The 22,795-nt window shown below is 46.1% G+C and overlaps 1 pseudogene; it reads right to left on the bottom strand.

Annotated features, from left to right (window-relative positions):
- Nucleotides 1-653: 653 nt before the first annotated feature.
- LOC117698208 (glyceraldehyde-3-phosphate dehydrogenase pseudogene) lies at nucleotides 654-10,330 on the bottom strand (annotated as a pseudogene).
- Between the last annotated feature and the right edge of the window lie 12,465 nt (nucleotides 10,331-22,795).

Here is a 22,795-nt window from a genome sequence, read left to right as displayed (position 1 = left end):
CCCTAGAAGGATGGAAGGAGAGAATCAATTCCTCCAAGCTGCCCTCTGACCTCCACATAATAGATGTGTCACGCGCATACCCCCAAACCACAGATACACTTTGTATGTGTGTTTCACACTAACAGAGACTTCTGAGACTATAGTGCTTTGCCATTGACATCAGATGGAAATTTGTTGAAAAATATGAGTTTTCATGACAGCCCAGAGAGTCTCTCCCCTGTAGCACAGGTTCTCTAGATGGCTGTACACCGTCCCATTGTGTACACATCTCATTATTTGAAAAACAAACTCCTTCCGTGTTCAGGCAATTGATCTGTGTTTTTGGTATTTTAGACTCAGTGTGTGTTTTGTCTTGTACACTGCAAGAATTATCAGCAACAAAAACCTACTAAACCCTGGTATGTGTGCTTGCTGTGTTTTATTAGTAACTCCCATATTCCCCTGCAAGCTAGCTGTCTTTTTTTGTGGGTGCAGCAAACTTTATTGATAGTATTCAAGAGAGTAGGGAGGGTTCCCTAGACCCCTCCTGTTGTTATGGGGTCTGGGATGGAAGCTGTGAGGAGATGCTCAGTGTTGGGGACAGGGACTCCTCAGCAACCGAGGGCCTCTCTCTTGTTCTCTTGTCCTTGCTGGGTTGAGTGGTCCAGGGATTCTTACTTCTTAGAGGCCATGAGGTCCACGACCCTGTTGCTGTAGCCATATTCATTGTCATACCAAGAAATGAGCTTTACAAAGTTGTCATTGAGAGCAATGCCAGCCCCAGCCTCAAAGGTGGAAAAATGAGAGTTGCTGTTGAAGTCACAGGGGACAGCCTGGTCCTCAGTGTAGCCCAGGATGCCCTTCAGTGTGCCCTCAGATGCCTGTTTCACCACCTTCTTGATGTCATCATACTTTGCAGGTTTCTCCAGGCGGCATGACAGATCCACAACGGACACATTGGGGGTAGGAACACGGAAGGCCATGCCAGTGAACTTCCCGTTCAGCTCTGGGATGACCTTGCCCACAGCCTTGGCAGCACCAGTGGATGCAGGGATGATGTCCTGGGCAGCCCCACAGCCATCACGCCACAGCTTTCCAGAGGGTTCATCCACAGTCTTCTGAATGGCAGTGATGGCATGGACCATGGTCATGAGCCCTTCCAGGATGCCACAGTTGTCATGGATGACCTTGGCTGGGTGGGGGGGCTAAGCAGTTGGTGGTGCAGGATGCATTGCTGACAATCTTGAGCAAGTTGTCATATTTCTCATGGTTCATACCCATCACAAACATGGGAGCATAGGCAGAAGGGATGGAGATGATGACCCTTTTGGCTCCACCCTTCAAGGGGGCCCCAGCCTTCTTCATGGTGGTAAAGATGCCAGTAGACTCAACGACATACTCAGTACCAGCATCACCCCATTTGATGTTAGCGGGATCTCGCTCCTGGAAGATGGTGATGGGCTTTCTGTTGATGACAAACTTCCCATTCTCAGCCTTGACTGTGCCATTGAACTTGCCATGGGTGGAGTCATACTGGAACATGTAGACCATGTAGTTGAAGTCAGTGAAGGGGTTGTTGATGGCAACAATCTCCACTTTGCCAGATGCAGAGAAGAAGGCAGCCCTGGTAACTAGACACCCAATAACAGCTACATCCGTTCACACTGACCTTCACCATCTTGTCTACGGGACGAGGCTGGCACTGCACAAAAAGATGCAACTGTCTGTGGAACAGGGAGGAGCAGAGAGCCTAGCTGTCTTGATTTATATTCCTACTAACAGAAGATAGAAAAAGAAATACATTTCCACTACCCTAGCCACCATCAGTGTCTTGGTTAGGGTTTTACTGCTGTGAACAGACACCATGACCAAGGCAATTCTTATAAGGACAACATTTAATTGGGGCTGGCTTGCAGGTTCAGAAGTTCAGTCCATTATCATCAAGGCAGGAACATGGCAGCATCCAGGCAGGCATGGTGCAGGAGGAGCTGAGAATTCTACATCTTCATCTGAAAACTGCTAGAAGACTGACTTCCAGGCAGCTAGGATGAGGGTCTTAAAACCCACACCCACAGTGACACACTTCCTCCAACAGGGCCACACCCACTCCAATAAGGCTACACCTTCTAATAGCTCCAATCCCTGGGCCAAGCACATACAAACCATAACAATTAGATAATATCCAACTTGGAATTTCTGCCTATCTAATGAATGTAAGCAATGTCTTATTGCTGCTCTAATTTGCATTTCTCTGATTGCTAGTGAAAGTGATTAACTTTCCCTATACTCATTGGCTCTGTGTGAGCTGCCTATCATATATGTACATATATGTACAACTTACATAGATGCTTTGATGAATAACATGCAGGTCTATTTCCATATGTTATGAATTGGCAAGAGTAGGTACTGTTTGTTAGTTGATTGGATATTTAAATACCTTTTTCTCCTTTTCATGTGTGTATGGTGCATAGGTGTGTGTGCATGTTTCTGTATGCGGTGTTTGTGGGTACAGAACATCATATGTTCTGCACATATGATGGATGACCCCACTTTTAGTCACACATATGGTTCACCTATGCAAGTCAGAAGATGATCTCAGGTGAATCCTTACCCTCTACCTCTCTGGAATCTTCTCTACTACATACATGTACTCTCCTGTCTTCATCTCCCAACTCACTACAGGAATTCTGGGATTGCAGATGTGTGCTACCAGCTTTAGGTGGGTGCTGGATATCCAAACTCCTGCCTTCACACTTACACCGCAAGTACCTTATCCACTCGGCCATCTCATCAGACCCCAAAATACTCTGAATGTCCTAATGATTCAAGGGTCCTCATACAGGGAAGGCTTTAGACCCAGCATATTCTATGGGCTCTGGTCTCTGAAAACTCCAGCATGCTAATGCTTGGTTTAAAAGGGCTGAACCACAATTGTCCAAACCAGACTTTCAGCTAAATGGAGATTACCCTCAGCAGGACACAGTCCAACTATCTCAAAATAGGGTGTCTGGAAAGGACTCTCCAAGGGATGTGGCACCAGCTGAGGGTTATCTAAGGCAGGAAGTTTCCCTTCCCAGCACTTTGGATCCAGTCTCCTAGCTGTGAAGTTTAAAGGATGTGGGACTCAAACAGGAGTCCTGATCCCACTATTTGTGCTCAGGCAAACCCATATTCTTCCCAGAGCCTCAGGTTCCTAATCTGTAAAATGTGCCCATTCGTTCCTAGAGCCACAATGAAGCCTAAATCCAGGATCAATCCAGCGATGAGCAGGGGATGGCCAATGAGCGGCTCTGTCATAACAGCACTTTGCATTACTGTCTTCAGCTACCAGAAAGAGAGAGAGAGAGAGAGAGAGAGAGAGAGAGACAGAGACAGAGACAGAGAGAGACAGAGAGAGAGACAGAGAGAGAGACAGAGAGACAGCGAGACAGAGACAGAGAGACAGAGAGAGAAAGAGAGAGAGAGAGAGAGAGAAAGGAAAAACACCTCCCAGGCCAGCTTAAAGTACACCAAAGTTGTCCTCATGTTCAACATAAGATCCTGGGCATGGCTCTTCTCAAAACAAACGTTTGCAGCCCATCTTTAGGGATAACCAAAGCAAAGAGGCCAGAGATTCAACCCAGTGTTACCCTCACAAAGCCTGTCACTGTCCCAACAACTCAACCAGACTGAGTTCACCACTGGCTCCTTAGTTGGGCCGCTTGCATTAATCTTGAGAAGTCAATTGCCTTTCCTGAAAAATCACATGGAGAAACTGAAGGGTGTAGACATACAACCATGATTTTTAACCAGGAGTCAAGGACAACCTGGGAGCCATGGTGATGCCCAGGTAGGAGGAAATGCGTGGCTTTTCCTTCTCTTCTGTCTTCTCTGGGTTAAAGCAAACTCAAAGAAAATACCTCCTGAAGCAGAGGTGTGAACTGTGCCAATTCTGTGACACAAAGGAAGCCGTTTCCAGAGTGGACACACTGATGAGGACCGACGTTTCCGTGGCCACTCCCGAGGGACGGGCAAGCATTTCACTTGGACAGGTACAAAGGCCCCACCCAACCACCACATGAACCTCTGCGGGGGTGGGGGACACACCTGACTGCCAGTGATGGATGCCCCCACTTTTAGTCAATTACCTTAATTCCTCACACATGCAGAGTTTCAGGACTCGAAACACACCCATTATCTTGCTTCAGCTTGTACCCACCCCACAGGGGAAGTGTCCACGTCTCTATTAAGCATGTGAACAAGATAAAACTCAGAAAGGGGAGGTGATGGGATTCACTGTGGGCAGCACATGACAGCTTTATGTCCTGCTGGGCTGCTCCATTCCTCCTCGAACACTTCCACAGGCCATGGCAACACACCGTTGGCAGAATAAAAAACTAGACATCCATCATTACAACCTCCTGCTTTTGCAGAACTCTTACATGCAAGCCTTTGCCTAAGGGACCCTTCTAGAAAGCCTTTACCTCCTCCAAGATGCTACCTTGAGATGTGCCAAGAGAGATGGCACATGCCTTATGTGAGCTCCGCCTTCAAGGTTACATGTTCCATCCAAATCTTGTCCAAAATATTTGTGGCTGGGACCTTTTATTTTTTCCATATCCTTGGCCACACCAAAGGAGCATAATAATAATAATTCATATTATTATAACATTTGCCCTAAGAATTTCTTTGAAATTGTTAAATAATAGCTCCCATTTCTCGAATTCTGGCTGTGTGTCAGATCTTAGGCTTTGTGAACAATCCCTATTACCAATGCACGAAGTAGCTCATAAGACAGCTACCTGTCCATCTGAAAGCAAATTCCCTTTCTTCTATAAAGACATGAAACTTCCCAGCCTCCTTTGCAGCTAGGCTAGCCATGTGACTACATTCAGATGGAGGAGATGTTTTTGCAAGTGATGTGTGCAACACAGGCGTCTTATTTCAATCCTCAAAGCAATCCCTTACTGTGAGCCCTCTCCTCTTGCTGTTCTACAGACATGGGGATGAGCTGGTTATGACTAGACATGTGAAGGTTTCTGAAGGGAGGCAGGGCCACAGATGCGGGGTGGGGGGCGGGAATTCTGGGTACTCAGAAGTCTTCCTGAGTAGAAGTTCCCCAACAACCTGGCTATTCTCATGTTTCTGGTATGTGAGAGGAAAAGAGATTTACCTTGTTGAGACCACTATAATATTAGAGTCTCTTGGTTAGGACAAGTTTACATTTAAAGAGTGTGGTATTCTAGTATTCATTTTAAAACATCTGTTCTCTATGAAGCTGTAGAGATACAGACAGCTCAGACGTGGACCTAAATCTTTAATGTAAATACATCAATTGCAGAGGACATCCAGAACTGGCCAAAGAAAGAAAAGGGCAAGCCAGAGCTACCTTTGCTGGTGACCTAAAGGTCACCAGCAAAAGATGTCAAGAGAGTTGGCATTTGAAGAGCAGGACACATCTAAGAGAACATGTTTCTTCCTTTGTATGAGTTATACCACTTCTCTGAGAATATTTGGTATATATATATATATATATATATATATATATATATATATATGATTCTGTATGCTTCTTCATTGCACGTTTGTGCATAGATGCCACACTGTGTTTGTTTGGTTTTGTGGGGGGAGGGTCTGTACATGTGGAGATGTGTGTGTGTGATGTCCAGAGTGTGCGTGTGAGTATGTGTGTGGTATATGTGTGTATCTGCTGTATATGTATGTGTGGTGTATGCATGTGTTTGTGTGTGCATGTGCGTGTGTGCTTGTTGTCTGACTATATGTCCATTTGTAGTCTTTGATCTCCTTGCTGCCTATCTGATGACTGGGAGAGTTATCTCTTCACTCTTCCCCTTAGAAATTCTGAAAGATCTGATTCAGCTTAACCTATCCCGAACTCTCCAGCTAAATGAATTGCAGTCTTCCCCTAAACTCCTTTGTGTGTGTGTGTGTGTGTGTGTGTGTGTGTGTGTGTGTGTCCATGTGTGCTTGCATGTGGGTGTATACACGTGTGCTTGCATGTGGGCATGTACATGTGTGTTTGCATGTGGGTGTATGCAATGTGTGTGTCCGTGTGTGTGTTCATGTGTGTGCAGGGTGTATGTGTGCACAGTATGTATGTAGTGTGTATATGTGTAGTGTGAGTATAAAGTATGTGTGTCTCAGTGTATGTTGTGTGCAGTATGTGAGTACAATGTGTGTGCAATGTGTGTGTTTGTGCACACACATGTACATGCCCACACATGCACAATTGACCACCTCTGGAAATGAGCTGTAGGGATAGTAAAGCCCATAGAATAGCTCTAAAGGGAAGTAAATGAGTCCCTGTGACAGGACAGGCCTCTGAGCAGGAAACTGAGTTTCCTGAGCAGGGCTACAGAGTCTCTTCCAGAAGGCTCAGTGAAGGAATCAGGCTCTGGGGAAGAGAGGCCCAAAGGACAGAGTTCCTCAGTTAGGAACCCCCATATACATGGAGGTTTACCTCATCTCTGCCCTTCTGCACAGAATGTGTGTCCTGTAAAAGGTGCAGCCTTGTGTCCTCCCATTGTTGCATGGCAATGTCTCTTGTTAATTGCGTCTTTTCAGTAACTCTGACCCAGCTGTGCAGCAACAAGTAGCAAAACGACTGTGACAAATAAGCTGTTTCTCAAATGTCAATCACAGAGGTGCCCAGGGTCCCACCCTCTCAAGGCTCACAACCCAAGAGTCCTGATTGGTGGCCATCTTCAAGGTACATGGGGCTCCCAAGGATGATGAGCACATGTCAACAGGTACTGATGGAGAGATGGACACTAAGCAGAAACTCTAATGGGCAGAAGGTACTCCAAGATAGAAGCTGAAGCATGGGGTCTGGGCTTGATGCTCCTGATGCAGTCACCAGGCATAGAGTTCACTGTCCACAGAGGAAGACTAAGGTCAGACAGGAAGGCACATCATGAAGAGGTAAAGCAATAGCCACAATGCCAGGGTTACTAGTAAAATCACTCAGAACTCCCCAGGACTAGCCTGGGGGACTCATGTGGTTTGAACTTTAATTTTTATATCGATCCAAACACCTGGGTGGTATCATCTTTGCTTTACAAATGGGGAAAACGAAGGCACTGAACACGCATGTGACTCGAAGCAGGTCATTCATCTAGAGTTAGTCTAGGGTGCTCGGTCAGGAGGCCAGTGAAGGGAACTAGAAGAAGTTATCAAATAAAGGAAGTGGAGACAATCTTGGTACCATCGATGAGGCTAAACTGACAAAAGTTTTCAAAACTCTGACCCCAGAAAGAAATGCACATCCCTTCAAAACTTTAGACACACATAGTAGCCGTCACCTTAATGCCTGGAATCCACTGTCGTGCAGGATGAGGCATTGTTGGTTGTTTTGCTCTGGAGACAGAATCGCACACTAGTCCTGTCTAGCTATTCACTGTTTAGCCCGTGACGCTACTCCTGTCTCAAACTCACAGGTCCTAGGATCCTTTACAGGTATGCACCACCATACCCAGCTTAATATTTCCCATTCTATTTCAGAGTGAATAGATTTGTGTCAAAAATTCAACAAATTACTTCTCAAATCCCCTTGGGGTTCAGACTTTGGTGAACACTGGCCAATACAATCAGCAGAACAGAATGGGAGGCATAGACATATGTCAAGGCTGCAACGAGATAATGAGAAGGAATCGGGTACCCAGCCCTGAAATGGAAAGAGATGCCTTTTCTCAATGTCATGCAAGTATGGAATTGGCATTTGAGAGGCAATGTCTCCTTTGCTCTACAACCTGGACACCTCACAGCTTTCCCAGGTTAGGTAGGTGAGCCATATTCCATGTCAAGTCCTGTGCCTAGGACTTGCATGCACAGTTCACATAGCTTCCTTATTGACTCAAAGAAATGAAAGCTCCATTTGCCTATGACCACCATTAATAGCCCTTGGGAGTCACAGGTGATTGTTGGCACCAGCACAACCAAACAACAGGCTGAATGAGGACTTTCTAGTGTCAGAGTTCTGCAAAGAAGCACTGACATTACCCATGACCAGATGCATACAGGCATCCAACATGGGTTTCCCACAAGAAGACTTCTCATGGCTACCACAAGCTACCCATGGTCACGGAGTTCAACTTCTTAGGAAAAAAAGGAATCTCGGAAAAGTGTTTCAGTAGAACATGGCCATAAATCACAATGAAACATCACTTCACTCCTACAAGAATGGATGAAGTTTGAAAGACACACATCACAGATTGAGAGAAGATGAAAACAGCTCACAAAGCAGCTTGACGCAGAAACATGTCCCGAAGTGAGGGAGCACTGATTCCTGTGAGATGAGCGACCCATGAAATACAACTCAAGACTCATTCTTGTTTCCACATGCATCTCTAAGAGACACATTGAGTTCTGTGCCTAGGAACACGTGGGCTTTAGGGAACAGTCCACTCCATGGAGCGCAGATGTTCTTTTTGCATCAAAGTTTGGAGGCAGAGGTGACATTAGGTGACGGCATTTAATCCATCAAGGGTCACCTACCAGATGCCCTCCCAGTCTAGCAGACCCAGAGGGGTGTCAGGCCTCTAGGTCTTTCTCAAAGAGGGAATTGTCATTGTATCCAGGAGAGGAGTCAGGGCCAGGGAATGGAATGGAAAGAACATTATTTCAGAGATCAGGTAAAGGAAGTTCCGCCCCTGGAGATGAGATCTGACAGGCCAATAAAGGCCTCCTAATACCTCTGATCCCCATGTGCCTTTGATATCATGTCGAATTTTCTGCTTGACTGAGAAGCTCTGCCAATTGGAAGAGATCAGCAGTTTTCATCTACAGTAGAGGAAGCCTGGCTTCCCTACTGCCAAGTCCCTGAAAGCCATCTCATGCAACAAACAAACAAACAACCAGTCCCTGTGTCTTAGGGTCTTACTTAGAGTGAACAGACACCATGGCCAAGGCAAATCTTATAAAAACAACATTTAATTGGGGGGCTGGCTTACAGGTTCAGAGATTAAGTCCAGTATCATCAAGGTGGGAGCATGGCAGCATCCAGGCAAGCATAGCACAGGCAGAGCTGAGAGTTCTACATCTTCATCTGAAGGCTGCTAGCAGAATACTGACTTTTAGGCAGCTAGGACTAAGGTATTAAAGCCCACTCCCACAGTGACACACCCATTTCAGCAAGGCCACACCTGCTCCAACAGGGCCACACCCCCAAATAGTGCCACTCCCTGGGCCAAGTATATACAAACCATCACACCCTGTGTGGCCCTTCAATGTCACAGAATGGAAACCCCCAACTCTCCTGAAGGTAGAGCCTAGAAGACAAGCAGAGGACCCAGAATAGATTTCAGGCCTAGGGGCTGGGAAAATGGCTCAATTGAAAAATTAGAAAAAGCACAAGAACCTGAGTTAAATCCTGGAAATCCAGTTACGGTTATGGGCATTTACAATACCAGCTCTGGGACAATGGAAAAAGAAAGACACATGAGGCTCCCCAGTCAGCCTCACCTGCTCAGGGAACTCAAGGACAAGGAGAGACCCTATGTCAAAAACAAAGTAAATGGTGCTTGAAGAATGACATTTGGCCTCCACATGTACACACACAAATGACTATGCACCTACACACACACACACATACAGAGAGAGAGAGAGAGAGAGAGAGAGAGAGAGAGAGAGAGAGAGAGAGAGAGAGAGAGAGATTGATTCCAGGTCCAGGTCTGTGAAGTGGTGACCACAACTGAGCTGCTCTTACTCCCTCTATAACAGAGGAAGCAGAAGGAATAAAAGTCATTTATTTAGTATCTACTGGTGATGGTATCTCCAACTCAGGTCCTTCTTTAACCAGTTTTCCCATTTGACTGATGAGAACAGAAATCACCTTGTTGGAATTGGCGAGCGGCAGCTTCTCATCCCTCCATAATGCCAGAAATCCTGGGCTCTCTTCCACAGCCACCAGCCACCCTTACAACCCGTGCACCTGCTCTCAAGAGCAGATCCCATAACTACATCCATGCCTCAGCACAGAAGGCCTCCTAGGACAGGTGGCCTCCTACCTCTGGAGCTTGTTAGCAAAAGATTTGGGGTGCCAGCCTAACTGGAGTTGATTCATACCTACAAGTTCCCCTTGAAGCGTCTCATGGAGTCCCTCCATCCCAAGGCCCTATATGAAATTTCAATGTCATATCCTTATCCCCAATTATGCCAGCTTTACCTGCACCCCCGGGTCCTGTGCTATAGAAATGTTGAAGGCAGTGCTGATAGAGATGAGGGAGCCAGAGTGCCAGAAAGAAGAGGCCACGAACTTGTTATGATCCTGAGTGAAGAACCATGTGTACCTCAGGCCTTCGGAAGACTGAGACGGTGTCTCTCTGTCTGGTTTGGCTTCAGTGAGGAAGGCCATGATCCCTGAGTTACAAGTCACAGTGGCCCCTATGTTGAACACATAACTCTTCTGCTTCCCTTGTAAGCTGTGTCCTTGAATGTGGCCATCCCCCAGACACACACACACACACACACACACACACACACACACCTCTGCAGTGTCTATGGTGACCATACCCAGCATATCCAGGATGTCAGAGACACTTGGCAAATGGTTGAGTAATTGCCAAATGAATCCGTGTTTTAAAAAGTCCGAGGAGTTGACCTTAGACATTGTTGACCAGATGTAAATGACCCATTATAATGGGGGCTGGTCATAGTTAGTCCTCATTCAAGCAACCCATGAAGAAACAACAAGGTGGATAATGATGTCTCAGAGTTGGCATCATTCCCTCCTACCCTGTCTGAAGAGATTCCCTTGGAAGGTCATCTATGAGCGACACCATTCCCACCCCTGCTCACCTTCCATCTGTTGCAGTCCCTCCATGGTGACCCCTCCTACCATGGAACAAGACTGAAGACCCCCACCACCCCTGCCACCATCGATCTCGTGATCACCTCTCCCACAGTCAAGCTCGTGAACAACTGAACACGTTCACCTACATTTCATTTCACCTTGGATTTTTCATGAAACCAAATGGCAGTTCCCAAAGGTGAAAACCTGTGATTCTTTCCAAATCCCTGTGAAGTGAAAATTGCTACTTTCACACAGCTTTCCCACTGCTGACTGATATTGTGATTGCAACCTGAGCAGGAAGACAAGAGACCTGGGTTCTGGCTCCTACAGACCTCAGATATCCCACAGCCAGACTAGCCCAGGCTAGGAAAAAGAGAAGCCTTCTGCAGGTCCCAACCATCACATTCTTCATTACTATCCCTGTGAATTTTTAGCTCTCAAACCCAGGACAGGTCTCCCTCAGGACCTGTGGCTCCTCCCAGCTCTCCTCACCCGGCACCCTACCATAAACCTCCCATCCCAGGAACTGGGCTTCCACCTCCCCTCCCCCATCCTGATCCCTATAAAACCCAGCCATCTTGGCTACACCCTTGGCCTCTTGGCTGGGGCCACCTCTCTTGATTACCAGTTCCTCTCTTGCTCTCCTTCCCCTCCCTCCTCATGGTTGGCTTTACTCCGCCAACCAAGTTCAGCCCAGACACTTCCCTCTGCCTACTTTCTTCCTTACATCTACGGTAAAAATCTCCATACTTTAGGAGTAGTCAGGTCAGGTCCTTCAACTTTTATTTCATTTCATTTTTACATTCATCTGTTGCCAAAATCTGGGATTGAAACATGGTCCTAGTAGTTGAGGGAGGGGAGTCCCAAGACCAGGAGAGAGAGAGAGAGAGAGAGAGAGAGAGAGATCCTACCTCAGGAATAGGCAGGCAGAGTAACTTAGGAGTGCTTATTTAGAGTTCATTTGACCTGTGAGAGGTGGATCCAAATCGAGTCCCTGAAGTTCCCATGAATACTTTTAACTTTATAAAAAAAAGATTATATATATATATTTTTTCCACTGTTTGTAAACTGCACTGAAATCCACATTATGGAAAAGGCAGTAGGCTCATGTCTTTGAGTCATCACTATTTGAAAACGTCTATTTTCTTAAACAAAAGTTGAATTAAAGTTATGTATTCAGTAAGTGGATTCATTTTTCTAAATAAGAGTTGAACAATATAACAAATTAGGATTCAACCTTTTGTAACAAGTTTTAAGCTAACATTTTTTGTTACAGATTCTTTAACCACACCCAATGAATTTACAAGTCCTGAGATAAAGACTGTTCACACAATGGTCTTAAAAGATTTCTCAAAGCCTGTCAGTGGTGCACACCTTTAATCCCAGCTGTTGGGAAGCAGAGGCAGGCAGATCTCTAAGTTTGAGGCCAGCCTGGTCTATAGAAAGAATCCCAGGACTACACTGCTAGAAACCCTGTCTCAAAAAAACTTTTTAAATTAATTAATTAATTAAAAATTAATTATAAAAAAGATTTAAGAGCAGAGCACAGAGAAACCATAGAGATTAAATAAATAGTAAACAAACCTTTGGGATAAGAGACTTTGATATCATGGGCTTGTGCTGTGGCAGAAGTGGGTACAGTCTTTGGCCATTGAGCTGTACTGAGTTCAAGCAAAAGTAAAATAGCAAGCCTTTAATAAAACACAAGCCCAAAGAAGGAGTTGAGTCTGAAGAGGAAAAAAAAAAAAAGATTATAAAATGAACTCCACCATACGGAGGGTTCAAATAAGTTCTAAGAGGGAGCAGAAAGACAAAACAAGACATGAGGGACAAGGAGGAACAAGCAGGTTCCGCCAACACAGAGGTCACACATGAGGGCATAGAGAAGTTCTAGGATGTAGAAGGCAGCTTCTAGGGGGAGATGAGGAGAACAGGGTGTGTTTTGCACACACAGTAAGTACATCAAAGGGCATACCAGGGATATGCTCACATGGTGGGTGCCCCAGAGGGTGTAGCAGGGTTCAGCAAGACAGAAATATGCTCCGAGTGATGGGGACACTGGAGGGTGTAGCAGACTTACCGACTGGGCAAGGAGAAACAGATGGTTGGAGCAGGTGTAGGGAAGACGTGGCTGAAGAGGCAGAATTTGAAATCAAATATGGTGAGTGGTGGAAGCCAGCAGAAACAAATGACTCATGCGTACCTTAGCAGAGTTAAGTTAGCAGCTTGGTTCTGAGAGATCAAGTCCCTTAAAAGGAGGTTCACTTATGAACCTCCCATGGTTTCAGCAACAGATGAATTTTAAAAAATAATTTTTTAAAAAAGGAATAAAAGGTGGAAGACATGACCACTCTTAAAGTAAGGAGAAGATTTTTACTGTAGATATAAGGGAGAAAGTAAACATTGGGGAAGTGCCCGGGCTGAGCATGGCTGGCAGGATAAACCAAACCATGAGGAGAGAGGGGAGGGAGGGCAAGAGAGGAGCTGGTGACCAAGAGAGGTGGCTTCAGCCAAGAAGCCAAGAGAGCACGTAGTATAGCCAAGATGGCAGCTTTATAATAAAGGGAATTAGGCTGGGGGAGGGGAAGCCCAGCCCTAGGAAGGTGTGATTTAGGGTAGGGGGATGGGTAAGGAGAACTGGGAGGAGCCACAGGTACTGAGTGAGACTTGTCTACTTGTCTCAGGTTTGAGAGCTAACATGAATGTCTTCTGATCTTGCTTACCACCACATACAGCCAAGCTCTAGAACATGCCTTTCATTCCCATGAGAAGAGCAGGGCCTTGGATGAAGAGAGACACCTTGTTTTCTGAAGAGACACCTGCAGATTTACCTCATAAAGAAAGAAACAAAAATCAGAGAGAAAGAAACAAAATTCCCAATAGTGGAAGCCTTTGTAGGAAGTTGGCCATGTTAGCTTGCTATGGCTGCCATAACTGAGTACCACAGACAAGTAACCTAAATGATACAAATATATCTTCATAGTCCACGAGGCAAGCAGTATCACCTGGACTGGCTTCTCCTGCTACCTCCCTTCCTAAAACTCCAACAATACAATCCGTGTATTGTGGGTCGCCATCTTCTTATGACTATAGTCATAATTTTCCTGTGTGTCTTAATTTCTTTTTAAAAGGACACCAGTCTTTGGATTAAGACCCACCTCAGTGACTTTATTAACTTAATTACCTAATTAAGACCTTATCATCAACTAGGTTGTATTTTAAGGTACAGAGAATTAAACCTTCAAAATGTTAATTTGATGAACGTACTTTGGCCCTTAAGACCCCACGCCTCCAAGCCCAGCTATGTTGTAAATAGTTTTGCAGATCATCAAAAACAAACGAACAACAACAACAACAAAAAAGGCTTTGGGAGTTTATTTAGTTTGGTGATTTTTAAAAATCATATTTCATGGGACACATGGGGGTTTCCTAAGGTAACCATTGAGTTTTCTATAGTCAGGAAAGGAGGACAGTAAGTGGGAATCTGGAGCTCCAAACCAGCCATCTTGGGCAGCTTTTGTCTGGATCATTTGAAGCTCTCTCTGAAATTTTTTTTTTAAATATCCAACTGCACACAGAGAAGTGAGAAGTTTTTCCTGGGGTCTCAACCCTCCTGTTGGCATGTTTGCAATAAGGACTGCACCTTGAATTCTGTCTCAGTGCCCCACCACCTCCTTCCTGAGGGAGACACTTGAGGGAACCCACCTGTCAGGTTAGAGCCTGAAGAACTCAAATCATCCAGGACCGTTTTAGAGTCTGAACATGTGGGTCTGGGCTCCAGTGCTGGAATATTTGAGTCACCACCATCCTGATGTCAGACAACCTCCAGAAATTCACACTTTCGTATTTGGGGGGGGGGGGTTGTTGTTGTTTAATTTGTTTTGCAGTACTAAGGATTGAACCCACATCATAGCACACACTAGAAAAGAGATTTACCACTAAGCTACATTCATACCCTGCTTTTTTTTCTTTTTATTTTGATGCAGGATATCACTAAATTGCCCAGGCTATACTTGAACTCACACCAAAGAAGAGGCTAGGCTTGAACTTGTGGTTCTCCCACCTCAGTGTCTCTCAGCAGCTGGGATTACAGAACTGCATCACCAGACCTGACTTGAAATTTTCAGTTTGAACAATGAAGTATGGTATCTCATTCATGAGCTGTGAGTTGTGCCAAAGAGTAATGAATGTCTTTTCCGGTAGCCAGCTGTGGAGACCTGTGTATGCATGTTTCCCTGGGCGCCTACCTGCCAACAGCAAAAATGGGGATGAGCAGGGAATATTTAACTCTTCAAAAACTGAATTTTACCCCAAACCAAAAGGTCCTAGTCAAGCAACAGATTCTGCCTAGTGAATGTCTGTCCTGATAAGGACTGCAGAAGGCATTGGAGATGCTTGTTCTTAGGCTCACTCTCTAGAAAAATAGTTTCAAAGTCATTAAAGAGTTCACAGAAGGAGTTTTCCCTATATCATGAAAAGGACATTACTAAGACCGCTTTTCTATACTCCGGAGTCCTAGCTCTAGAGTCTGCCTCCGCTGCTGTGGCCTGGCTGACACAGCGTTCCCCAGAGCTCACCATAACCAACAGCATTTCTGACCCAGTTCCATTTTGATCCTTCCTCCTTCCAGTTCTCTGTCAAGGAGGGAACTGGCATTTCATTAGACGTTCAGAATCACACTCATAAGACTGCCTACTCCCTATTGTGGGTACTTGGAAGATGTGTTTGGGATATTCCTTTTTTTTTTTTTTTTTTTTTTTTTTTTTGGTTTTTCCAGACAGGGTTTCTCTTTGTAGTCCTGGCGGCTGTCCTGGAATTCACTCTGTAGACCAGGCTGGCCTCGAACTCAGAGATCTGCCTGTCTCTGCCTCCCAAGTGCTGGGATTAAAGGTGTGCACCACCACCGCCCGGCCGGGATATTCTGATTAAAGGGTCTATACTGTTTCACAAAGAATGGACCAGTTGTGCCTGAAAACAGGATTTCCAACCTGTCCCACCAAATCCGATTCTGAGTGCTGAGAGTCCCCATTTAACCTGGAGGTCATTGACTGTTGGGAGTGAACAAGATGCTCTGACTGAGGCCTAGTGAGAGAGGCCATGGAGTGACAACACCGAGCTGCTGTGTGGACACAAAGGGCCGATGGTGGTTAAAGCCCAGAAGCCAGTGCCACAGGTACAAGATCCAGCAGAACCGCAGGGCTGCTGACACAGCAGCAACTCAGAAGATGCATGGGCACTCTCCCAGATCCTGACAGGAACGCAGCAGCTGGCTCCAGGCTGTGCATCCCAAACAGCACCTCTGTGAGGGCCTGTGAGGCAGGCATCCATATCCCAAATAAAAACACTGAAAGCCTTACAGCAAGCTCGCTGGAACATAACCTAGTGTTTGCCACATAAGGAGTATTCCTACTGCCTAAGACGTGGCAATTCCTCTTCAGAGAGTCTGTACACATGTGCACACACACACACAGAGACAGAGAGGCAGAGAGACAGAGACAGAGAGACAGAGGCAAAGAGACAGAGACAGAGACAAAGAGAGAAAGAGAGAGACAGAGAGACAGAGACAGAGAGGCAGAGAGACAGAGACAGACAGAGAGACAGAGAAAGAAAGGGAGAGATCAGAATGTTCGCAGAAGCACATTTTCTAGTTGTAATAAAACAGGATACCAAGCCCAGTACCTGTCTTAGTCAGGGTTTGTATAAAACATCATGAAACATAAACATAAAACACCATGAAAAAAAAGCAAGTTGTGGAGAAAAGGGTTTATTCAGCTTACACTTCCACATTGCTGTCCATCACCAAAAGAAGTCAGGACTGGAACTCACACAAGGCAGGAGCTGATGCAGAGGCCACAGAGGAGTGCTGCTTACTGGCTTGCTTCCCCCTGGGTTGCTCAGCTTGCTATCTTATAGAACCCAGGACCACCAGCCCAGGGATGGCACCCCCATACACAATGGGCTGGGCCCTCTCACCCTTGATCACTAATTGAGAGAATGCCTTACAGCTGGATCTCATGGAGGCATTTCCTCAAGGGAGACTCCTTTCTCTGTGATAGCTCCAGCTTGTGTCAAGTTGACACACAAAACCAGCCACTGCAGTACCCAGCCAAAGAGGGATGCAGAACTTAATTCTGTGCTTATGCAATAAAGGAGTCTCCACAAAAAAAGATGGGAGAAACAGGGTAGTGGGGATGAGTCATAGAAATGTCTCCATAGTGTGCTGGCTCACACCTTCAATCCCAGCACTTGGAAGTCTGAGGTAGGAGGATTTTCATAAGTTCAAGTCTAACCTAGTCTACATAGTGCATTCTGGGTTAGCCCATGCTGAGGGTGAGATTGTACCATCTCATAAAAACAAAGAAGAAAAAAGTACATTGATTTTAGTGAGAGGTAAGTGGAGCACAGAATCCCTCCCAGGGTCAGATACTACTTTTATAGGTTGGTTAGCATATACTAAGTGTGCATAGTATTAGGTCTGGGTGTGTTTAAGCACATGCCTGTGCAGATGTCTCCAAGGACCAGAAGACGACATTAGATCTGGAGCTAAAGTTACAGGAGTCTATGATCTGCCCAATGTCTGTGCTAAGAGCCAGACTCCTCAGATCCTCTGAAAAAGCTCAAGCACTATGAACTATTGAGCTGCCTCTCCCACCCTCAATACTGCCTTTATAAGCTCAAAAAATAAGCAACATGTTATTTAGGGTACTCAATGGACAACCCTTTTGAAGGGGTCATGGCTCTTAGCCATGGGGCTGGCAAGGTGACTCTGTTGGTAAAGTGCTTGCTTTGCAAGCATGAGGAACAGGGTCTCATCTTCAGAACCCACATAAAAACACAGAACATGGTGGTTCCCCCTCATAATCCCAGAACTGGGCGGGGGGGGGGGGTAGCTCCTTGGCCAGCAACCTGTTCTAATGTTAGTTTAGGCCAGTGCAAGACCCTATAGCAAAAAACAAGATGGCTTGTACCTGACCAGAGGTAACAAGATACACACATTTAATGGATCTGAGGAAAGAGCCTCCAACATGACAAAAAAAAAAAAAAAAAAAAAAAAAGTTCTTTTTTTTTATGTTGAGAAGGAAATTCACTGGACTTTTTCACCTACTTGCATTGTGTGCGCATTAAGTTGTGGTCTAAAAACAAACAACAACAAAAACCTTAAAACACTAAAAACCGAGGCTCAGAGAGGCTAAGGAGTGTGGCCACGTTGCACAGCATGGAATCAGTAGAGCTAGGGTTTGATCCCAGACAACTGGATGTAGCACCTACATAAACACTTGAGCTGAGCTGGCTATCGTGAGCCAGCTGGGCTGCTAGAGAGAAGTTAGGAAGTACAAAGGGAAGGGGCTGAGAGGCATGCAGTGATGGTATCAGTCTCTATCCTGTGCTCCAGGCACCCCAGGGCAGGGCGTTAGGGACAGGCCAGTGTCAGCCTGTCCTCCTCATGGGGCTGCTTCCAGGGGACCACGATCTGCCCCTATGTCATCTGCCCGCCTCATTCACCTGGATACGCAGTGACCCCTCCAAGCACAGACATGTTGCATGGAACCCTAAAACTTGACCTCTGTCTACTGAAGCTCAGACAGTGTGAATTCACTCCAGGCGTGTGGTAAGAGGTGATATAAGAAGCATCTTCTGGAACAGTCCTGGGATAAAGGGTTGTTTGCCAGCTAGTAAGGCTCTCTGTCTGGAAGGGTCGGGGGTGATGTGCTGACTGCCTACTTTGATTGATCCACCGATGAGGTCACAAAATGAGGATAGTGTTACTGGAAGGTGGAATCATGTCAAGAGGTCGGACACGATTAACGTAGTAGGTCCCTATGGTGTGCCTTTGAAAGGTATCTTGCCCCTACTTCCTTGAACCTCAATATCGGTCTCCCTCTGTCCTTCCCTCCCTCCCTTCATCATGAGATGAGATGTTCCTCCCACCTCACCCTTCCACCTTCCCGTCTGCCTTGCCTCTTGCCTGCAAACAGTGAAGGCAGCCAGGCGTGGACTGAAATATTTGAAATGACTTTTTAAGCTGCTTCTCTCAGATAACTTTTACAAGACAAAGGATGACTGTCGCCTGACACAGGAAGTAAGTCTGTCGGATGACAGGCCACACGCAGTTCCAGCATCCCTCACAGGCCACAGCAGCTTGTCTCTGGGTGTGGCTTCAGGAAGGATTTTCTGTAGTACTTTCTCTCCTGTGTTCCCAACTCTCTCAGCTCTGGGAAGAAGCTATGAGGGGGTCCCCACATTTTCTATTCATGGAGAGGGAAACAGCCTCCAGAGAAAGTGAATTGCTCAAGGTCAAAACTTCTCTGTCTTCATTCTCTTCCTTTCCTTGGTGGGTGTGGGGAGCTGCCACTGGCTCAACTGTTCTGCTCAAAAAAATCAGTCATGTGTTTGTGTCTGTGTGTATGTGTGGTGTATATGTGTGTGGTGTGTGTGTGTGTCTCTGTGGTATGTGTGTGTGTATGTGAATGTGTGGTGTATATGTGTGTTTGTATGTGGTGTATGTGTGTGTGTCTGTGGTGTGTGTGTGTGTGTGTGGTGTGTGTGGTATGTGTGTGTGGTATATGTGCCTGTGGTGTGTGTGTATCTGTGGGGTATGTTCTTTGGGATATGTGTCTGTGTGTGTGTGTGGTGTATGTATGTGTGCTACATGTGTGTCTATAGTATGTGTGTGTGGTGTGTATGTCTTTGTTTCTGTGTGACTGTGATGTATGTATGTGTCTGTATGTTTGGGGTGTCTATATTTGTGGTATGTGTCTGTGGGGTATGTTCTTTGGGATATGTGTGTGTGTGTGGTATATGTGTGTGTGGTACATGTGTGTCTATGGTATGTATGTGTGGTGTGTGTGGTATATGTGTGTGTGTTTCTGTGAATCTGTGGTGTATGTATGTGTCTGTATGTTTGTGGTGGGTATGTGTGTGATGCGTGTCTGTGGGGTATGTTCTGTGGAGTATGTGTCTGTGGTGTGTGTCTGTGTGTGTGTGTCTGTGTGTGTGTCTGTGTGTCTGTGTGTGGTATGATGTATTACATGCAGAGACCAGAGAACAACCTCAAATGGTTTTCCTCAGTAGCCATTCACTTTGTTTTGTTTTAATCTGTGTGTGTCCAAGGAGAAAACTGTTGGAATCATCTCTTTCTGTCTACCGTGTGGTTCTCATGGATTAAACTCAGGTGTCAGTGTTTGCAGCAAGCACCTTTGCTCCCAGAGGCATCTCTTTGGCCCCAGCTTATTTTCTGAGGCAGGGCCTCTCATCGGTCTGGAACTCACTAAGTAAATCAAGGCTGTCTGACCCCGAGGGTAAGCCTGACTCTGTCTTCCTATCACAAGACTCCAAGCAAGCTCTACCACAACCATTTATTTTTACGTTTGTTCTAGGACTCAAACTCGGGCCTCCGTGCCTGTAAGGCAAAGCACTGGGCCAACTGCGCCATCTCACCAAGCATCTTCCCAGCTCTCCCAGCCATTCTGGACCTTAATTACATCTACATTGGGAAGACACAAAGGACCCCAAACAAAATGACAAGAACCAATAACAGGAAAAATAAACCTCTGTGCTCTGCTTGGGCCAGACTCTAGAGAGCCTGGCAGGGTTGTTTTGGGTTCTTTTCCACTACATAGCCCCGGGACACAAAGAGGCATGAAACAGAACTGGGCACCAGTTGCGTGACCGACAAAGACTCTAGGCCCTGCTGTAATTTCTCTGCCGCCTCCCGAACTGCTCTTGAAGCAAAGTCAGATGTCTTCTCCCACAAAGTGGGAGAGGAAAATATCAATCTGTTTCGGGGAAAGTTACGAATTGCATGTGCCTGCAGTCCTTGATCTATGACTACAGCCTGGTGCACAACAAGTGATTCTTGCTGTTGCATTTGATCTCAGATGGTAATGTGTTCTCCTGACATCACCCAAATGGGGAGTGACTGAAGATGGTTTCTATAAGACGGTTGCAAACTTCAAAGCCACTTTTAACCCCACACCACCCCACCTCCCCTCCCTCTCTTCCTCCTCTCCCTCTGGGCCCTCCTCTCCCTTCACCCAGCAAATTGTTTGGGGGCCAAAAGTGATTGTAGGACAATCCAGAATGAAGGCACTTGTGACAGGTGGTACCACCTGTGTCTGGGCCTCAGCCACTAGGCTGCATCTGCTCCCCAGTTGTGGAGGAAGGGAGGGGTACATCTAAGGAGGATTCCCCAGCCAGGCTGAACTGAAGCCTAGCCCCTGGGCAGCTGCCTGAGAGAGGTGACAGGACCTGAACCTACCACACTGTGCTTTGAGAGGTAGAGAAGGGGTCCCTGCATGCAGTCTCTGCTGGGGCCACCACATTATACAGACAGGGAAAATCAGCCTCTCTACCAGTGCCCAAAGGCCCCAACACGTAGGGGACAGGCAAAGAAGCAGATGCCAAATACTCTGACTTTCATCCAAGATTCTGCCTCTGTGAGAGCCAGGACCCCTCTGCTTAGCTAGGTGAAGATTCAAAAACCACCCCCCTCTTTTGTTCCATTCTTAGATGCATAAGAATACTGTTTACCTGAGATGCTTTGGTACCTAGGTACTCCAAAGGAACTAAGTTTCTCTGTTCCAAGTTGTCCTCACCTGAGAGACGGTCTCCCTACCTTTAATTAACTTTTATTAACGTTGTCATAACTGGGGTGAGGCATGCTACTGCTGACAGTCAGTGAGTAGAACCCGGCAATGCTGCCAAACATTCTCCCACAACAAAGAATTCACCAGAGTGAACCCACAGTAGTGTTATGGTTGGGGTCCTTGCAGGATCTCTGGCATGTGTAACCTGTAATGGTGGAGGTGGTTCTTACTCTACAAATGTGGAGACAATGAATGACTTGCCTGGGAGCCTCAGAGCCCATGGGCAGCAGAGTCAGGCTGTATACCAGAACAACCGAACTCTGTGGATCCAGAACAACTGGACTCTGTGGATCCAGAATAACTGGACTCTGTGGATCCAGATCGACCAGACTCTATGGATCCAGAACAACCAGACTCTGTGGATCCAGAACAACTGGACTCTGTGGATCCAGAATAACTGGACTCTGTGGATCCAGAACAACTGGACTCTGTGGATTACCAATACAGCCACATAAATAATAAATGCTTCCTCTCTGTTAAAGAGGGGAATTCAGGCCAACAAGTTCATTTATTTATAAAAACCAAAAAATATGGATGAGCTAAGGTACTCTTGCCCACCCCAGGTTCTCTCTCTCCCTAAGGTAATCAATAATACTCTTATTCCTACAGTTTGAACAACGCCCTTTATACTTTATCCTCTGTTGATGAAATTTACATCATTTGTAGTTTGGAACATCTTTAAACATATGGTGCAGTGGCCAATTGCGGAGACTTTGGCATCCCAGAAACCTCTAATAGAATTCTGAGCTAGCTGTGTGCCCTCAAAGAGTTCCTCAACCTCTCTGAGGTTGGAGTCCTTGTCTATCCAACAGGAGCCTCATGGAACCAGTGACCACAATGTGTAAAGAGAGCTGAATGTTGTGACCGTAGTGTGGGAAGTACTTGAAGGGGCCGACCATGTTGCTATCGTTACGTACATCCTCAGAATGGAAGAAGAGGGTGGTGGCAGCGATGGCGATTTTCTTCACTGCTGTTTATATGTTAGTCGGCAATCTTTTCATCCTATTCCCTCAGAAGTTCCACTAAAATGCTTTGGAGGAGCTGAGTTGACAGTTGGAGCACCTCATGCTTGAGAACTGGCAGCTTCCACCTTCCCAGAATTCCCTCTGCCACCACAGTGTCCCTGTGGGGATCTTGAAAGGCAAACAGCATAGAGTATTATTGCCAAGGTGATTTTATTGGGCCATTTCTCATGACCCACAAAGGTCTGTTGGGATCTGAATTTTTCAGCCAATGAGTGTAGAGAGAAACAAACTTAAAAAGGAGTCAGGGAAGGACTATGGGACTGAAGCCTACACCAAGCTGGGTTTTGGATGTGATCTTTGATCCGGTTCATGGAAGCACTCATGACTGCCAGATTCCCAAGTGGACAGCCAGCCAG

This window comes from Arvicanthis niloticus, chromosome 1 (assembly GCF_011762505.2).
Source record: "Arvicanthis niloticus isolate mArvNil1 chromosome 1, mArvNil1.pat.X, whole genome shotgun sequence".
Classification (NCBI taxonomy): domain Eukaryota; kingdom Metazoa; phylum Chordata; class Mammalia; order Rodentia; family Muridae; genus Arvicanthis; species Arvicanthis niloticus.
The sequence above is the reverse complement of the archived record's forward strand: the minus strand, read 5'-3'. Positions and strand labels throughout refer to the sequence as shown.